Raw genomic sequence first — 16,999 nt, forward strand, 5'->3', positions numbered from 1 at the left:
CACAGCGCTGACACTGTACCGTCCATCGTACCCGGCCCCCGTCACCATCCAGTGTAAAGCGACGGCGACTTTTTTCTCCCTCTCATCATCAGCCCTGAGGCGATCCACTCCTCCTCGCAACTCAGACCGACAACAGTTTTTTGGGTGCACGATCTCCCGCGTACCCCACACCACATCCTGTGCGGACACTGACGCCGTCACAGACGGCACTTCATTTACAGCTAGCAACACATCACAACTCACCCAGGATACCACCCATCCTCCACCAAGGCCGCTTGACGCCCAGTCCTCACCAGCATCATGTAAGTGTTCTCAGCAATTGGTCATGTGATTGCGCTCTCGTTGTTTTGTTGGATTTGTAGTTTTTGCACAGGTACTCTCCGCCTGTTTCTGTCAGAGCTGCACCCCAACCAGTGTACCCCCCTAATACCTTCCATACCACACTTCTTACTTTGAGAGCGCCAAACAATGTTCTATATTTTTTAGGATACGGCCCGTCTTCTATCTGAGTTACCGCTCACTTCCTCATAGAACTTCTACAGGTTGGTCTGAGATTACTCTGTCCAAAATTATTCATGTTCCCCCATACACATGGTTGGTTATACAATTAAATGACAATAAAAAGATCATTTTTTTTCTCCCCCAGTGTAAGTTTTAAAACAAGTCATGTTAACGTAGATAAAAGTGCAAATTTTATTCTTTGATTTGTCTACTTTAAAAAACACTAACTTTTTTCAGGTAAAAAAAGCACATTGAAGATATTTATAAATGAAACTAAGGGATTGATTAAGATTTTTGTCCAATTTTTAATCAAACGTGACACAACAAAAAGCGAATTAACAAAATCAATACAAAAAGTTTATTTGTTTCTTTACAAGGAAATGTATATTTGAGTCTTTGTTTTTCTATGTAATATCACATTATGGCCACTAGATGGCAGCGAGGAGCATAGAACATAAATATCTATTTCCTATGCTCCTTTAGCTCCATCTAGTGGCCATAATATAAAATGACATTAAAAAATTAGGAAATATATTCTACTTGTAATGAAAAAAACTAAAAGAACGTTCATTTTGACATCTATTCACACAGAGTGAACATTCACAGATATTTGTAGAGTGAACCGCCCTGTGAAATGTTTATGCATAGACCCCTAAATGTTAACAAGAGGTTAAATAGAAAAATATTTCATTAAAATATATATTATATTTTTTGTGCAAAATTGCTTTAAATGCAGTATGAAATTATATGCAATGTTATCATATCTAATATACTGAAATACATTATTAATTTTATAATCACATCCCACAAAACCCACATTTCCTGTACATTGTAGTCCCACCGCCCTCGGGTTCTTGAAGATCCTATTAATGTTCCTGTAATATGAAGGTCAGTACAGTCTACAATTAGGGATTCCTGCATCAGGAACTTGCGTTTTTCTGCAGCAGGAATGCCTGATGTGGCGTTTACAAGTGGCAGCTGTCACCTGTTCAAGTTAATGATCAGGTGATAGCCGTTGCATGTAAACGCCTGCACACCGCATGTAATTGTATGTGATATGATTACATGCAGTTAGAAAACACTGTCCCTGGTTGCACAATCGATGCGTCCAGGGAGAGTGACTGATTCCTAACCGAATGTAATAATATCACACACCATTACATGCGGTGTGGAGGCGTTTACATGCTGCTGTCACCTGATCATTAACTTCAATGGGTGACAACGGCCGCTTTTAAAAGCTAGATTAGGTATTCCTGCTGCAGGACAATGCAAGTTCCTGATGCAGGAATTCCTAATTACACCTAAAGATACAGATGTGAATGTAGCCTAACACACTCCCCCCATACACATAACAAAAACTAGCCCTGCACATATACAATACAGGCAGTCGCCGGGTTACATACAAGATAGGGACTTTAGGTTTGTACTAAGTTGAATTTGTATGTAAGTCGGAACAGGTAAATTGTTTATGTGTAACTCCAGCCAAAAAAACATTTTTTAGTTTTGGATAGCATAGGGAAGGGTCACGGTTTTTTTGCTGTCTGTTCCTGTTGTTCAGAAGATTATAATATAATTAAAAACTAGGGATGTCCCGATGCCACTTTTTTAAGACCAAGTACAAGTACAAGTACTGGCCCTCATGTACTTGCCGATACCAATACTTTCTCTTACCGGACAGGTGACATTTTTTTCAAAAAACAATGCAGACTAATAATTTTAGGCCAAATTCTTTGATATTATGAATAAACGTAATTTAAAAGACTGTTTTAGAGCAATAAAACCAGCCCACATGAGGATCTATGGTGGGCTCTGCAGGTTCACCCTCAGGTGGGATCTCGAGTGGGCTCTGCAAGTACAAGTGAACTGCGGGCACTGGACGAGTTGTCACTGGATAAGATGCTGCATTGAATTGTTAGCCCCCGACAGCACTTCCGCAGACAGCACTTCCACAGGCGGCCCAATTTGTTTGCATTTTTATTTATTTAACGTTTTCTTTACTTTTTTTTGTCTTTTTAATTTAGTTTTTTTAAATTTTTTGTATTTTAATGCTGGGAGCCATAGCCAGCCTACTATTGGATATTTCAAATTGCATTAGCCAATAGCAGGCTGGCTATTGCGTCTGCCCACTGCCTGCTGTCAATCAGTAGAGGAGGGGCCTGAAGCAGAAAGTTCTCTATCAGGTCCTCCCATGCTGATTGACAGCAGACAGTGGGCGGGAGCAATAGCCAGCTTGCTATTGGCTATTGCATTTTACAATATCCTATAGCCGGCTGGGTATGGCTCCCAGCCTGCAATGAATAGTGGGCGGGGCAGAGGAGCCGCGGCCGGACCAGGAGACCGGAGGATCGTCCGGACCGGGGGAAGCCGACGGAACGGCTGAAGAGGAAGCGGCACATCAGCAGAGGTACGTGGGGCATCGGTGGTATGCAGCGGTCTGTGTCCCCGCTGCCTCCGCCAACACAGGCGGGGAGAGCAGCGGGGATTTGAAAGGACACAGGCCTCTGCAGCCACAGTTCTCCTAAATGTACCGGGGGCTGCCACTACATTTAGGAGAACTGTGGACCCCGAACGTAAGTACGGATTGTCCGTAAGTCAGATGTCCGTAACCCGGGGACTGCCTGTAATACACTCCCCCCATACACATAACAAAAACCAGCCCTGCACATATAAAATAATAAACTCCCCCCAACCCCCATACACATAAAATAAAAGCCTACTCCTGCACATATAAAATAATACACTTCCCCCCCCCCACACACATCAAAACAAAATGTGTTCAATGTCTTACAATTTATTTTTTTCTAAAGCTGCTAAATCCTGATTAGAAAAGCCAGTCCCCTGCTGAAGCAGTGGTCTTTCTGCAGAGGTACAACATGCTTCCGTCAGAGTTCTCCAATCAGCAAAGCTCATGCTCCCGACTGATTGGTAGTTCTAACTTTGACTCAGCAATGGGGCATGTTGGATCTCTGCGGAGAGACCACTGTTTCCACAAAGAAAGAAAGGATCTTTCTATACAGCTTGCTGGCAGGGGACCGGCTTTTGTACTCAGGATGTGGCAGCTTTCTAAGGAAAATTAACTGTAAGCCTTTCCACCTTTTGTTTTGATGCCCTTGGAATGCATTTAGCTCATTTAAAGAGAAAGTGCAATTGGACTTTAAGGCTAAATACACTTTATATAAAATAGGAAGGTTTTATCACCCCCCTAAATTTATATTCAATTAACAGCTGAGAAGTATCTGGACACATAACCAGAAAAATACATTTGTAGCTCCACCCAAATAATTTCCCACAAGCTGCACAATGAACCATTATATTCTTCTACCTGTAGTGTTCCCGGTCTCTGGGCTGATTCTTTGAGATATGATCACTTTTCCCATCCTGACCCAATAGATATCTTTATATGACCTTTCCCCACCCCGAATGCAGCATGAAGGGGCTCAGTGAAGGTGGTGGTGAAGGTGTGTAAGTGTCGGATCGGGTCACACAGATCATAAAAGGACAGCTGTCCGGCCTCATAATCCAGATAGATCCTGACTCTGTTACTGGAGATATTGTCAGGTAACTGGATCCCTTTGCTGGTATGGCACACTAAACACTGATTTGTTTTGCTGTATAAACTCCAGGACTTGTTATTGTTTCCCATCCATGACTGGTCTCCTCACCCTCTCTATACTGGGATAACACATCCCGAATACCCAGCAATCTGATTTACTGACATCCACTTCCCAGTAATGTCGCTCTGAGGAAGATCTCCTGCTGCTTAATACCTGAACATAATCCTGAAATCTCTCTGGTGTTTCTGGACGATTCTGCCTTATATATGACATGGATACAGTTTTCATGTCCTCTGATATCTGTAGATTATTATGAGCTGTGTTTACATCCAGTACTATATCTGACGCTTCCTGTATATTGAAGCAGACATTTACCCCTTTCATCATATTAGATAACCCCGAGTGTAATGTGTGTGAGATCCCAGCCACATCCAGATTCCTTCCATCATGGAGGAGTTTATCATGTCTCTCTCTGTCCTCATCATCTCCCTCCTCAGTATCACACAAGTCCCCTGTGTCTGATTCCTGTAAGACAGTCAGTGGGTCAGTCATGTTACACATCTCCTCAATGTGACCCATCTTCCTGGACAGCTCGGCCTTCTTTATTTCCAGCTCCTGGATCAGGTCAGACAATTGATGTGAGAGCCGCTCTTCCTGCCTGGAGATCTCCCTCAGGACTCTCTTCTCCAGGTCTTCCAGATGTCTCCTGAGGTCTCTGAACAGGGCAGTGACTCTCTCTGTTACACCGGCTGATTTTTCTTGTACTTTTCTCCTGCGTTCCTGCAGACTCCGGACTCTTCTCTCAGTCTCCTCTCTCTCCGTGATCAGTTTCTGAAGACCAGTTCTCAGTTTCTGTTTCTTCTTCTCAGAGGCCTCATCCAGAGTCTCCACCTTGTGTCCCTGGTGTTCTCCAGCCAAACTGCAGGACACACAGATACAGGCAGCATCTGCAATGCAGTAATATTTAAGTAGTTCTCTATGGACGGAGCATTTTCTCTTCTCCATGGAAGAGGTGGGTTCAGTTAAGACGTGTTCTGGTGACTTGCTGTGGAATCTCAGGTGATCATCACACAGAGAAGCTTCACAATGCAGACAGGACTTAACAGCAGGTACAGGAGAGTGAATACAGTGAGTACAGAATATACCAGCCGTCTTCTTCTCCAGATCTTCCTGAGTAGATCGGAAATTCTCTGCTATGTTACGCAGTGTTATGTTCCTGTGCAGTACAGGCCGATCCTGAAACTCTTCTCTGCACACAGGACAGGGCTAACCTCCAGACCCCTCCTGTGTATCCAACACACGATCAATACAGACCCGGCAGAAGTTGTGTCCACATCTCAGGTTTACAGGATCTGTATAAGTGCTCAGACAGATGGAACAGTCCAGCTCCTGTCTCAGATCAGCAGACGCCATCGCTGACAGCAGACGAGAGAAATGAAACTGGAAAACAGAACAGAGAACAATTCACATCCTTCCATATAGGGAGGGGTGAGGTAATCTCTTAGCTTCTATCTACTGCAAACTACAAACATATTATGAATTACAGATATCGTACTACAACTACAGACTGAAGGAAGAGACAAATTGCACAGAACATGCAGACACCCCCAACGCTCCCACACCCGAAAGAAATATCTTATATATTTATATCTTATATATAATATCTTATTACTAAAGCTATAGAAAATTATTTTGTTCATAGGCTGGTGAGGTGTTGGAGGGTTCTGTGAGGGAGGGCCATAAAGCAGTTGTTAGGGGTGAATTGATTTAAAGGGGTTCTTATTTAAATAAGACTAGAAGGGAAGAGATAGCTATATTGATAGGAAAATTGCAGACTGCAGAGTGAAAACATAAGTATACTGGTTCACCAATGGATGAGCAGAATCTAGACTCTCTACGGCAAGCCTTATCTAGCTTATTAGAAGAAAGGGTTAGAAAAAAACGCAAGATTTATGTTACATAAATTTAATGAGCACGGTAATAAATGTGGTAAGATGTTGGCAAGGGGCCTTAGAAAACAGAGAGCCTGAGGATTAGTGCCAAAGCTCCAAACAATTCCTGGGGTAAACGGTTCAACATACTTCTAAGGTTATGGAAACCTGTTAGAACAATCAGGTCCGAACAATCTCGGGTTCAAAGAAAATACTTTATTACTCGTGCGAGGAGACAAGACATAGAAAAAATCTAACAGCTAGTAAGCATCTACGTCTTGTCTCCTCGTATGAGTAATAAAGTCTTTTCTTTGAATCCGAGATTGTTCGGACCTGATTGTTCTAACAAGTTGGTCCTTCGAGCCGCAATCCAACATCCTAGTGACCGAACCCCCATCGGAAGACTGATACCGTACGGGGAATTATCACCTAACGTGAGATTCCAAAAACTTGAAAAGACCTCTATCTGAATTGATGCCAAAAGAGGCCAGTCTAGGACCAGGGGTTCGGCACGGGTGACGGATCCCGAAGAATTGGCGCCAGGACGAGCAATCTCTCTTCAAAGGGACAAGGTAATTAACTTTAAATGTCAACCTTTGAAATATATGTATGTTAAGTTGTTAAATTGTGAAGAAGTCTGTTGAAGTCTGTGGTCAGGAAGCCTGAGCAGGCACGACCTGTGTGTTGGCAAGACGTCGACAGTCGAGCACGAAAGTCGAGCACGAAAAGGTCCCGGGAACAGACGAGACGCCGTAGAAAAGTGTTCAAGTAAAACTTATAGGTGGTCTTCAGAAGAAGTTTTGTGGGACCCACTGAGTCCAAAACAGCTTCGTGATCTGAAGTAATTCCATCGAACGGTTAAGAGTACTTGAATAAGTTTCTATCAGAAGTGAAAGATAGAGTCAGTGTGAGAAGACTTTAACAAACTCCGTGATCACGATAATCAAGAAACCATGGGCTCAGGATGTAGTAGATTATGTACTTGTATCGATATGTGTAATGTGATGTAATTGTTTAGTAGTTTCTGGTGGTAGAGTCAGTGTGTTTGTGGTTAAATGAGACGTTGCCCGGCAACGAAGCAAGAGTAGACCCTGTGCAGGTGCAGTTCTCGGCCAGGTGTCGAGTCACCGATAAGTGAAATTGTTGTTTTATGATCTCTTTGTGTTGAGAGTCTCTGACCCCTAATTAGACTCTCAATCCTCACCCTACCCTCTGTGTCTGTCTTGGTGTCTCTAGAGTTCAAATATGGGTGGGAACCAGTCAGTCCCGACTCCCTTAGAATGTTTGATAAATAATTTCAGGAAGGTATTCTGTAAGGGCTGTGATCTGAAACAGCCCCAAGAGACCGGAAAGTCTATGTGTGAAAGACTGGCCCCGCTATGGAACGCGGTGGCCCCCACAGGGAACAGTTAACTTAGAGATTATTGACAAGCTTCAATAACATGTTATGACAGACTCACAGAAACATGAATAGCCCCCTTCATATATAGAGGGACGAGCCCTGGCGCCCCACTCGGTAGACGGGGGTTATCAAGCTCAAGCCATTGCCCCTCCCCAGAAAGATGCCCTCACACATCTGACCCCATCAATGTCTAATCTCAGTATATATACTCCCAACTGTGACACTCTCAGTATAAACAAGATACATTCAGATTCAAATTCAAATGGCTGACAAAAGACGCACTAACCTCTATGGAGGACCTTTAGCAACCCCGAGAGTGCAGGACACAATTCTATGAGAGACTGATAACTAATGCTGTGGGGTTTTTTTAGTCAGTCTAAGAACTGAGATGGGAATGTTTCACACTGCTGCTAGAAACTTAGAAAAAGGGAAGTGGTTTGATGGCAGCTGTGCTGTCAGAAGATTTATAAAAGCAGAGAACGCTGCAATAGAGTACTTGGGGAGATTATGTGTCAAAATTGTGTAGAAATCAATGTGCATATTGCAAGAGTGAGGAAAAGAAGGGCCTCTGACCTACAGATAGGAAATTGGAAAGATAATAAATGGCCTCACCTGCGTATTGTTATGGTCCCGCCACTTGGGCAGAGGATGGGTCATATGGCTACAGAACTCCTATCTATATGCTTAATTGAATTATTAGGCTACAAACTGTATTAGAAATGATTACCAATGAATCTGCAAATGCTTTTAATCTGCTTGCCAAACAAAGAACCTAAGCTGCGTATTGCCATTTACTGGGACAGACTTGCATTAGCTGCGGAGAGAAGTGTTTGTAGGAAGTTCAACTTAAGCAACTGCTCTTTTACCACAGAGCATAACAAGCAGCACCTAAGACCCCCCCTTCCTGTCATAGATCGTAATGACTGTTTGTGCCAAGATGAGACACCTCACTCATTCTAACTAAAGAATGGTTACAAGACATGCAAAAGCAAGCACCAGCACATGAGAAAGATAGCTGGCACAAGAGGGGGACCACACAAGGACAGGGCACATACACCAGCATTCATGGTAAGCCCATCCTCCCCAGATCATTGTATAGGTATGCAGCATTATTGAGCCATGGGCAAAGCCATGTCTCAAGAGGAGGGATGGTACAGATAATTGAAAGAGTGTTCACAGCATATGGCTTCGTAAACTACTCAAAAAAATGTTGTATGGCATGCACCACATGTGCCAAATACCATGCACAGGGGGGCCTGAAACCCCCAACAGGTCGGTTCCCACAACCTCCATACCCATTCCACACAATATGTATGGATTTAATCGAACTAACTAAATGTGAAAACAAAAAAGTATTGCCTGGTCATAGTAGATATGTTTTTTAAATGGGTAGAAGCTTTCCCCATGACACACCCGACGGTGTATCCGTAGCAAAGACACTTGTGCAGGAAATAATACCCAGATACGGTATCACATCCATGATCTATAGTGATAATGGATTACATTTTGTTAATCAAACAGTACAACAATTAAGTAAATGGTATAACATAAGTTTAAAAAAATAATTGCGCTTACCATCCCCAATCAGCAGGGGCAGTAGAGAGACAGAATGGTACCTTGAAGAATAAATTACGGAAGCTGCTAGAAGAAGCACTGAACACCGCCCAACCCGGTGAATGGGTGTGGGTAAGAATCATTAAACGTAAGAACTGGTCAAGCCCAAGGTGGGAAGGACCATATCAGGTTTTATTATCCACACCAACGGCAGTTAAAATAGCTGAAAGAATTCCATGGGTACATTTAACACATTGTATGAAAGCCAAAGGTTTAGGGACAGAAGAGGGAACATCCATAGGATCATAACCAGAGAAGGTCCGGCTACAAAGGGGGGTGAATCCAATAGGGACCACTCGTCTCAAACCCGGTGAAGAAACCTACCCTGGGAAAAAGATCCTTAGGGATGGAAAAAGAATACAGGGAAAGATGGTTATTAGAACCAGGGTATTTCACAAAAACATGGACAGGCAGGGTTCTATCGGTAGCAATTATCTTAGGACTGATCACAATATCCACCTGGCTTACATTATCCTTGACACATAACCATAGAAAAAAAAAAAAAAAGAAGAGGATTGACAAAAGGGAAGACAGACCAAACAGTGACTTTGACAATACAAGAAGGGATTACCACCACCGTCAAATTTGATATATGTGAAGCAGTTCCACGTGGAAAAGGTAATTGGCCAAAGACCCTTGTAACTATGAAAAATACCTATGCCCAGATCCCCGGTGCTCAGATTGGAAGGTAGTTTGGTGGAGCACCGATCTGTCCGGTTACATCACGGAAAGGGCAGAAATCCCTGAAAGCAAAAAAGGCCTAGTTGAAAGACTCACCCTTACTAAGTTAAGAAAAAAACGAAATACAGTGTAAAAATCAGAACAAATGTAATCCGGTGTCCCTAACCTTAAAATCCCCTGTACCACAGGATACAGGTACGTATGGTATAGGTGTTCATGTGCCCCCTGGAGCAGACATTATCCGACCATTTAAGATATTGGTAAAAAAGACTGCAGAGGACTCAGAACGAACACCTACAGATAATCCACTGATGAAGAAACTTAAACCAGATCTGTTCAAAACAAATTTTACATATAAAGAACAGATAAACTTTGAGACAGGGTTTGGGGACAAAAATGAATGGCTAGAATGGGTCAGGTGGACCACGCAGGAAGTACAAAAACAAGGTAATTGTATAGCTTGTTCCAAGGCTCGACCCCAGCTAGCCACAGTACCTGTGTTTGAGGAAGAAACTAACCTCATCTGTCTCATAAAATTGTTTTCGGAAAATATTACGGGTAACGAATGTATGACCAAAAGGCAGACATATCCCATAACTAGGATCAAGGGCCTACCCCCCTCGATTACTGCAACTCCAGGTAATGTCACCTGTTTTCGCAGCTCTCTAGAGGATGGGACACAATTCAAGCTTTTGCCCGACTCCTTTTGTAACCAAGTTATAAACATTGCCTCACCGCCATAACAGAGCAATGGTTTTTAGAGCAAAAGCAACAACCCTCAGATCTCTGGTGGTTGTGTGGAGATATGAAATTGAGATCAAGACTTCCCCCTAAATAGAGAGGAGATTGTACTCTGGTACATCTCCTCTCCCCTTTTTTCCTTATCCCACTAGGTCATGAAGGCATACCAGACACTCCAAGGAAGAAGTTCCAGAGACGGAAGAGGAATGCCCCGCATGGATGTTTTGACAACAGGGTCTACCTGGATTCCATAGGTATACCCAGAGGAGTCCCAGACAAATTCAAAGCACAAGATCAAGTGACAGCTGGATTCACCTCCATTTTTATCTGGGTGCAACCCAATAAAAACGTCGACTGGATCAACTATATCTATTACAATCAGCAAAGATTCGTCAACTATACCAGATATGCCATTAAGGGCTTGGCAGAGCAACTGGACGTCACCTCTCTGACAGCGTGGCAGAATCGCATTGCATTGGATATGTTGCTGGCAGAACGGGTTGGGGTATGCAAAATGTTCGGTCCCTTCTGCTGCAGGTTTATCCCAAACAACACAGCTCCGGATGGTAGCGTGACTAAAGCGCTACATGGCCTGCAAGCCCTGTCTGAAGAATTGGCCGAAAACTCTGGTATAGACAATCCCTTAAGTGGACTATTTGAAAAATGGTTCGGAAAATGGGCGGATCTAGCCAAGAGCTTATTAATATCGATATGCATGGCAGCTTCAGTCCTGATCCTTTGTGGATGCTACTGCATCCCCTGCATACGAGGACTACTGCAAAAATTAATCGATACTTTGCTTACCAAGGTAATGTACTGTAAAGAACAAGACTACTCTCCAATCCAGCAAGAAGATAAAGATGATTCTGATGACACCTCGTCCGTGTGAGGATATAATGACGGACATTCTGAAAGCATACTGGGATGATCCCGACGAACATTCCTCATATTATTATAAAAGTATAAAAGGGGGGAAATGTCAGAGGTAAAAATACCTTGTTTAGTTAACTTGTATAATCATATGCTAGAAATGCTTTTACAATTAAGTTACAGAAGAAATGATTTTGCAAGCATGTTACAGAAACCAATATGTGACGTGTCTTTACTCTTAAACACGGAAGTTTATCTCTTGCTACCATGTAAGGGCTGAAGAAGACGACCAATATAATAGCTTATGATAAGGAACTCTCCTCTGCCCAGGCTTTATAAACTCTTGCAAGCTAATTTTAGTTGGACAAGACGTGGATGCTTACTAGCTGTTAGATTTTTTTCTAGTCTTGTCTCCTCGTACGAGTAAGTAAAGTCTTTTCCTTTGAATCCGAGAATGTTCGGACCTGATTCTTCTAACAAAACCTTCCGGCAATATTGGGCAGGATTATATAACCTGGAAAAATAGGTATTCTGCGCCATAGAACAAACTGAAATCAAAGAAGAAAAAAAGAGTCAAAAAGAGGAAAAACCGGATTAAATACAAGCTGCTAGAACTCAGGCTAGGAAGCCTCAAAGGTTAATTGGTCGATGGTACAGCGCTATGAGTCTCACGGTGTATATTAATAAAGACTAGTGTGTGAACTGAAAAGTGTCCGTGAATATCTACAACCACGAATCAATTGTATAAATAAATCAATATATCAATTTATATAAAATGTGTACCTGTCTTCATTTATCCATTGTATCAATACGTGAAAATATATGTGAAACTTTACACGGAAATAAATAAAATTAAGTATAAATGGATCTTCAAAACTGAGTGGATAAAAATAAATATAAATATATAATATAAATACTGCATTTAACTGTGTGTTTGAACGTTATCTATTATTCGTATGAGTGTGGATCCGCCTATCATCATATATAGTGCAATCAAGTAAGTGATATCAAAGGCATAAGTGTTTACACACAAATCAAGTGAACAACCAATCCTAAGTGGTAAATAATAATGTCCGATAGTGTCCTATTCCTGGGGAGACAAATTTTAAACTGATGGGGAACCAGATGGATATATCCCAGTTAACGGTATCCAGGAGAAAGGTTTGTCAGAAGAGAAGTAGACCCCCGTAGGGAATACACTCACCAGATGTCGGAGAAATAACAGCCGTCTCTTTCACCGGGATGGAGAAAGGGGTTAATATTCACTCTGTCTTTCCGTGAGGTGTTGCGGTCTACTTTCAATCCTGGAGTATACGAAAAACTACTGTTACTTCAATCATGGATTTCTTGTGCGGCTTCCAAAGGTTATCCCGGTACCCGATCCCAGAAGAGGTACCGATGCCAAAGTAACGAAAGCCGTCCTGGGATTCCCTGTATTGCTTCCGGGAGTCTATCCCAGTTCTTGGTCTCACAAAAATGAGTACTTAGATCCGGGAAAGATAAGGAGAGAGAGCAGAACAAGGGCTCGTAGTGTATTAAAATTAAGATTTATTGGATCATGTAACCGCTACACATGGCGTTACTCGTAAAAAACAGCGAAACAGATGCTAGCTAGTCTGCTATAAAACAAATGCCGGTAATCGTTAGACTGTGGATGTGCCGTAGAAAACAGGCCCGCCTGCCGACGCGTTTCGTCACCAGACGTTGTCAAGGTATGGCAGGTCTGTATGGATCACACCACAGTCTATCTTAAATAGTCAGAACAATCATGAACACCAATCAACCGTGTGACGGGCAAGGTGCACAATTACCTCTAAATTCATTAATAAAAACAATTACATATTAGAAGAGTGATAACATTTGCATGTAAATAAAGATTAGAATTAAAAATTAAAAGAGCAAAGATTATATTAAATGGTAGAAAACGTAGCTGATCACGTAAAGGCCTGCTATCTAGACTATATCTATGAGTATTAAGGGGTAGGAATTGTATCAATGTGAAAAAGTGATACATAAATGTATAAATAATATCAGTGTAAAAAAATACATAGATAAATATGGATTCGGGTGTATATCATCTAAACCAGAAAATATCACAATGTGCCAATCAATATGGTGTATCACATATATACAACGAATCGGATATAATCAATAAATATCATTGCAGTGTCAGTTAATCAACTTAAATTGTAAAATCAATGTCAGTGTTTACAACGTGTGCTTAGGGTGAGATCGATGCATGTCGCTACCTTTAGAGATACTAAGACAGTTTATGTATCTTTAACTCATAGTGTACAAAAAAAATACATATATTTATTTAAGTGAATGTGGAAAATAAGTGAAAGAAAGTTCATTATTTAATGTTTTCGGGAGGAAAGATCCAAAGAATAAGTGTAAATGATTAAAATATCGTTTATAAATGCATAAGTTCGTTTGGAATTTAAAATCCCATATGTTGGGTTGTATCCCTGTAGATCATCTGCTGGGCCATACGGAGAAACGAGAAATTTGTATCTAGAGGGCTTAGTACAAGTGGATGTATATATAAATATGAGAAAAAAATCCAATCACATCTATAGTGTAAACTGTTCATATGGAATTCGAATAAGGTGTTTTTTAGCTGTCATTGAGAAAACAATTCAGGTCAAACTCTACATTTAGGCCTTTTGGTAATAATGTGTCTAGGAGATAAATCCATTTTGATTAATTTTTAGAGATTTCCCTAATTAGGTTGGAACCTCTCCAGTGACCTTCTATTCTGTCAATTGCTACCATTATTAAGCAAGATGGATCCCTATATGAACATATTTAAAATGTCTTGACAGACTATGTTTGTCAAATCCTTTTTTAATATTATTAATATGCTCTTCCAGGCGTTTTTTTAGTTCTCTTTTAGTCCTGCCAACATATTGGAGACCACATGGGCATTCAAGAAGGTAAGTAACATATTTACTAGAGCAAGATATGAAGTTATTAATTTTATATTCCTTATTTGTAGAGGCAGATCTAAAGGTTTCTACTTTTTTCCTAGTTCCTGTAGTTCTGCATGCAATATTATTATTATACAGGATTTATATAGCGCCAATAGTTTGCACAGCGCTTTACAATATAAGGAAGACATTACAGTCACAATACAATTTAAGACAAGATGGTAAGGAGGGCCCTGCCCGTGAGGGCTTACAATCTAAAAGGGAGGGGCAAGTGATACATGAGGAGGTAGCTGTGCGGGGATGATTGTTTGAGAAAGTGATTGTTCAGTGGTTAGGTTGAGGTGGGATAGGCTTCCCTGAAGAGATGAGTCTTAAGGGATTGCCTAAAGGCAGTCCGTGTGGGAGATAGACGGACAGGTTGGGGTAGAGAGTTCCATAGAATGGGAGACACTCTAGTGAAGTCCTGGAGGCGAGCATGGGAGGTGTTGATGACGGAGCTGGAAAGCAGGAGGTCTTGTGAAGAGCGGAGGGGACGGTTAGGGTAATACTTTGAGACCAGGTTGGAGATATAGCCGGGGCCAGAGTTGTGGATGGCTTTGTACGCGGTTGTTAATATTTTTAATTTTATCCTTTGGGCTATAGAAAGCCAGTGGAGGGATTGGCAGAGGGAGGTTGCAGACACTGAGCGGTTTGTTAGGTGGATGAGCCTAGCAGCTGCATTCATGATAGACTGAAGTGGGATACAGTTTAAGTAGAGAAGCCACAATTGTGAGAAGCAATGGTAGAGAACGCATGGTGTGCAGAGGAAGTATGAGACACTAAAGTGAATGAGGAGTAGTAGGTATGAAACGGGTGCAACAATGAAAGGAAAGAGGTGGGGAAGAGGTTAAAGCGGGATAGTATTGAAATCTGGGAGAATGGTCAATGAATAACAGCTGCTGGGCAGCTGAATTGTCCTTGAGTCAAGTGCTGATGTATCTCTATAAAGGTAAACTGAACCATGGGGTGGGTGGGTTGAGGGGAGGGAGGGTGGAAGCAATGCTCTGCGGTGAGCCGTAGATGGGATTTTGGTTGCTTAAATACTCTATCTGTTAGCCAAGGTGCAAACTTTAGAGAAAAAGAAAAAAGAGAAAGGCAGGGGGTTGCTTGAAGTACAGATAAGGGGGTAGAGGGTTATAAACTTCAACAAAATTTATGGTTTGACATACAATACATCTCCTGCATGGATAAAAACCTTTTCCCTCAAAAAATGTAAAATTCCATGTTGTAGTTATGGACAAGACCTACTATGAGAATGAGATGAATAACATCCTTAACACCAGAGACACATATTTGAAATTTAAAAAACCCAGCCAGTACCTATAAAAAAGAATTAGAGAAAATAATTAGTAAAGGACATAAGAAAGGTTTCCTAACTAAGAAAGAGAAGGACTACCTATTACCCTCCACATGCCGGACACCTGTTCTGTACTTCTTACCTAAGATTCACAAGAATATTGAGAAGCCCCCAGGGAGACCCATCGTGAGCGGAATAGACTCCCTATGTTCCAGAGTAGGGGAATATATTGATTGTTTTTTACAACCCTTAGTGACCCAAACAGAGGCTTTTCTCAAAGACAGCAAGGATATACTTAATATATTAGAGAACTTAGAAGCGAATGAAAATATGATCCTGGCTACTATTGACGTCAACTCACTTTACACTGTAATACCTCATAAAAAAGGATTGGAGGCCATACAATGGGCATTCGATAAGTTTGGTACTATAAAACCAGAACAAATCAAATGTATGCACAGCCCACCAAAGAGTCACAGGTGGGCTGTGCAATACCTTCTGGTGGGCTTTGAGGTATCCATGGGGGGCTCTGCAGCCTGCAAAGCCCACCACAGATCATGCACAGCCCACCTAAGATCTGGCAGACTGCAGGGTCTCAGGGGGTCTCTGCAGGATCTGTGGGGGGCTTTGCAGGATCTGTGGGGGGCTTTGCAGCCTGCAAACCCCCCACAGATCCTGCAAAGCCCACCACAGATCCTGCACAGCGCCCCTGAGATCCGGCAGACTGCAGGGTCTCAGGGGGTCTCTGCAGGATATGTGGGGAGCTTTGCAGGATCCGTAGGATGCTCTGCCACCTGCAAAGCCCACCACAGATCCTGCACAGCCCCTCTGAGATCTGGCAGACTTCAGGGTCTCATGGGGGCTTTGCAGGATCTGTGTGGGCTCTGCAGCCCCATGGTGGGCAGAGCCCATTACAAATCCTGCACAGCCCCCCTGAGACCCTGCAGACTGCAGGGCCTCCAGGGGGCTGTGCAGGATCTGTGGGGGGCTTGGCAGGGTCTTGGGCCTGTGCAGGATCTGTGGTGGGCTCTGCCCACCATAGACCCCACAGAGCTCACCACAAATCCTGCTAAGCCCCCCTGAGACCACAGCTTTCCTGCTATGCTAATAGCGGAACATGTCAAAAGCTGGATACAGTGTTTGCACTGTATCCAGCGACTGACAGGTCACGCAAAAAGTATTAAACAGGAAGGGGTGGGGTAAAGTTAGTGGGGGTGGGGGCGCCCGAGTTTTGCCTTGCCTAGGGCAGCCCCAAACCAGAATACACCACTGCGTTCAGGGACCACCAATTGAAATAGATCCGACTGACCCGGATCGCGATCCGGGCCAGTCACAATTAGGCAGCGGCAGCCAATAAACAGGTAGGTTAGACGGCTGCGTCCTCCTCGCTAGGACCCCGGGAGACCCCGCAAGCGGTCGTCTAATCTGCCTGTTTAGAG

The 16,999-nt window shown here is 42.6% G+C and overlaps 1 long non-coding RNA gene and 1 pseudogene across 1 annotated transcript; one reads left to right on the top strand and one right to left on the bottom strand.

The window, feature by feature from the left end:
- Positions 1-3,865: 3,865 nt before the first annotated feature.
- Positions 3,866-5,495, bottom strand: LOC108790605 (annotated as a pseudogene).
- Positions 5,496-8,497: 3,002 nt separating this feature from the next.
- On the top strand, positions 8,498-15,606 carry LOC108790626. Its single transcript, XR_001941458.1, has 3 exons — positions 8,498-8,578; positions 12,942-12,944; positions 15,595-15,606. It is a non-coding gene; the product is annotated as an uncharacterized LOC108790626 (long non-coding RNA).
- The last annotated feature ends 1,393 nt before the right edge of the window (positions 15,607-16,999 follow it).

Source organism: Nanorana parkeri, unplaced genomic scaffold (genome assembly GCF_000935625.1).
Source record: "Nanorana parkeri isolate BGI_ZX_2015 unplaced genomic scaffold, ASM93562v1 scaffold488, whole genome shotgun sequence".
Lineage (NCBI taxonomy): Eukaryota > Metazoa > Chordata > Amphibia > Anura > Dicroglossidae > Nanorana > Nanorana parkeri.